The 3,415-nt window shown below is 36.0% G+C and overlaps 1 protein-coding gene across 2 annotated transcripts in view; it reads left to right on the forward strand.

Annotated features, from left to right (window-relative positions):
* Positions 1–3,415, forward strand: part of prkcea (protein kinase C, epsilon a) — a 63,494-nt gene that overhangs the window by 654 nt on the left and 59,425 nt on the right. The gene's annotated exons all lie outside the window — the stretch shown is intronic.

The raw sequence follows: 3,415 nt of genomic DNA on the forward strand, positions 1-3,415 counted from the left end.
CCTTCGCCCGCATCACTTCCACCTGTGCAGGTATAAATGACGTGCCACCGGCGCAGGGCACTGCATGAGGACTTGGGTTGTACGTGTACAGCTACGCGGTTTTCTAATCATCATCCTCAGCGGACAGTCATTGGTCGAGGCTGACTGAACCTGGAAGCTCTCTGGACTCTGATTGGCTGCGTGAGAATTGATTTGGATTTTATTTTTGCTGATCGAATTAGGACAAGATGACGATAATCATGGTGGGGAAGGATCAGGGAGTGAAAGAGCGGATGTTGTAACACTGGTTGGACTTCCTCGACATCGTCTGAGATGCAGCAGTCTATCCTGATGGAGGAGGAAAAGGCTTTCTTTCTTTAATTTTTTTTTTTATTTTTAAATGTTGCCCATGAGGTTACTAGTTGCTCGCTGTGTAGAGTGAGTGAACTCCCAGTTTTAACCCTGTTCCTGGTTCTCAGACTGCATTGGTAATGTTTGTATTGCTGTTGTTTGATTGCACTCACATTTGATTACAGAAAAGCGTCTATATATGAAATAAAATACCTGCCAAGGACACAGCGGAGGTGGTTGTGTATTTGAATGCAAGAAGGAACGTCTCCTTTGGGAAGCTCAATCAGTTCAAAATTTATAGAAAAGTTGCATCAGTAAATCAAATTAAAAAATTTAACTTCACTACACACAGTGATTCATATCAAGACTTTATTTTTGTTCGCTAATGAAAACCCAAATTTCAGTTCCTCAAAAGAATTTAAAAATGATGTAGCAGCAATTTAAAACTATGTAACGTTTATGGAAATTTTTTTTTTTTTTTTACGTATTTGTTGAAACTGTTACTATATGAAACAAAATATGTGAAAAAAATGAATGCCTTCTTCCAGCGCTCCCAGTTCTAACTAGAAACAACCAATCAGAGGTTCTGATTCATTACAGGCTGTTTCTCCTGTACACAAGTATGATTGACAGCGCTAAGAGCCTCCTCCTAGCTCTGATTGGTTGATTTTGATCTGGAGCGACACATTTCTTCAAACTGCAGCGTTAACTCAGGGAGGCAGAGGAGGAGATCGATCTTTTCACAGATTACCTGTCTCATAACATACAGTCACTACATGGTGACAGTTTTAATGAATATATAAAAAACATTTTAATAAAAGTTACACACTGCAGCTTTAATAAAATAATACAGCAACGTTTTGACCTTCACATCATGTGGAAGACTAACGAAATATTTATTTGTGGAAAACATTGTAGAAGGAAAAAGTGTGAAAAAGGCAGCACCAACTTGTGGAATGACTTTACACAGGCTGCTCATTCTGGAAAACTGATTAATTAGAAAATAAAACTTAAAGGATTCATTGCCAGTCATGACAAATGTTTTTTTAACAATCTGAAACAGTCGAGCACGACAGAAAAGCAAAAACAGAACAAAATGTAATCTGTAAAGCGTTTTTTATGGACTGCAGGAGTCATTTTTAATCCTGCTGTAATGTTAGGAAACAAAAAAAGCTGAAAGTTGAAGCAATGTTCAGAATTCGGGTTAAACATAGAATGGGAATGCTGTAAAAATGAAACATCCAAGTTCCCAAACAGAAGACATACAATTCCTGAAAATGAACCATTTCAACATTTCAAAACGTCTCTTGCTCTTTTATTTTATTCTGAATTCAGCATTTTGTTTCTGATTGTCAAAGAAAAATTATTTAATGTTTCTGTCATAAAAGCAACCATTATGGAGCATAAATGGGTTTACCGAGGTCGCTTTGTGCTAAAGAAATTTGCTAGTAATGATCAGAAAACTTGAGCTCTGCTCACATAAACACATATTATGTTTAATCTGTCACTCTGTCATAATTTGATCCTAATCCCTAATCATAATCACATCGTATCTTAAAGGTGTTCTCAATCTGGTGTGGGATTATTCGGGGTGTGTGTGTGTGTGTGTGTGTGTGTTGGAGTGAGAATGAGCAATCCAAATATATCATGACGGGCAAATTTAATTTGATGATAGCAGGCAGGGGGACGAATCGCACCCGCTGAGCCGCCGTTAAGCTGCGGCTTGTAACAAAACAATACACGGGCACTGACCTGGTAAAAGTGTGTTTAGGTTTTGTTCATCTTTAATCTCTTTCACTTTAATTTGTTTTCCTACAGGAACTACAGGAGTAAACAAAACAAGTTGTGTTCAAGAGGTACAGGTCTGCTCTCCCTTATCAGACATGCCAGCTTGGAGGGTGATCTAATTCCCCCTCAGCAGCTGATGAGATGCTGGGATTATAATACATTTTCTACCTCTAAATTCTGCCTTCTTTTTTTTTTTCAAATAAATGTTCAACTAGTGCTTACAAAGTAGTACAGGAAGATTTAGCATGATTTGTGCAGGAGAAGTAAACAGAAATAACTGAATCAGTGAGTCTGTCCTGTAAAAACAAGCGAGAAATCCAGCATTTCTGGCTGCATTTTATACCAATTATTACTCTTTGCAACTATATATATATTAAATCTCACCTCCATCTTGATTTTAATGAATATAGAGGCAATTTATTAAATAATATTTACATTCTGGTCAATAAAAAAATTGTAAAATGAGCTAATATTAATTACAAAGTATGCAAAATCTATAAGAATTGAGGAATTTTAATGTTTGATGACAAAAGAAACATTAAAATCAGTAATTTATTCTGGAATGGGAATCCCAACTATTTCAGATTCAGGATTTGGTTCTCATCATCTCTGTTACATAATCTCATTAAAAGATTCAAAGATGTTGGAAAAAAATCTTTACACATGGGAACTGGAGGAAAACTAGTGAAAACTATCGCATCCCAGGAGGCACTAAATAATCAGCTTTTAAAACCATGAATAGCGGTTTTATTGCTTTTCTAACTTCTTTAGCAGTTGGCTGCGCTGCCATGCTAATGCTAACTTTTATGTTGCTAAGTTATTTTTATGTCTGGAGAAACCCAGATGGGAAAAACCCCCAGTAAATTTATCATAAACATTTTTTTCAATCCAGGGTGAACTGAATATATTTTTCTTTTATCACTTTCCTAGCTTCTTTAGGAGTTGGCTGTGCAGCAGCACTACTGCTAACTTTTATTATGCTATGCTAATTTTATTTTGTCTTGCCAAAATTGGTACTTCTCAAAAATCTGTAAATCAGAGCTAAATAATCCCAAAGCTTTAGTTGAGAAATATTCAATTTCCCACTTTTCTGACTTTCTTTAAGCTGTGCTGCAAAGTGACCACAAAGATTCATTTAGCTGTGTTATTTTTGTAATGTCCATACAAAGCAATATTCAACATATTGATATTTATAGTAATAACAAAATTTGAAGCAATGATTCATGAAAAATGGAAAAAGCTACTTTTCTAGCTTCTGGAACCGGCTAGCTGTGCTCCAGCCATAGAACTAGCTTAT

The sequence above is a fragment of the Poecilia formosa genome, unplaced genomic scaffold (genome assembly GCF_000485575.1).
Source record: "Poecilia formosa unplaced genomic scaffold, Poecilia_formosa-5.1.2 Scaffold136, whole genome shotgun sequence".
Classification (NCBI taxonomy): Eukaryota; Metazoa; Chordata; class Actinopteri; order Cyprinodontiformes; family Poeciliidae; genus Poecilia; species Poecilia formosa.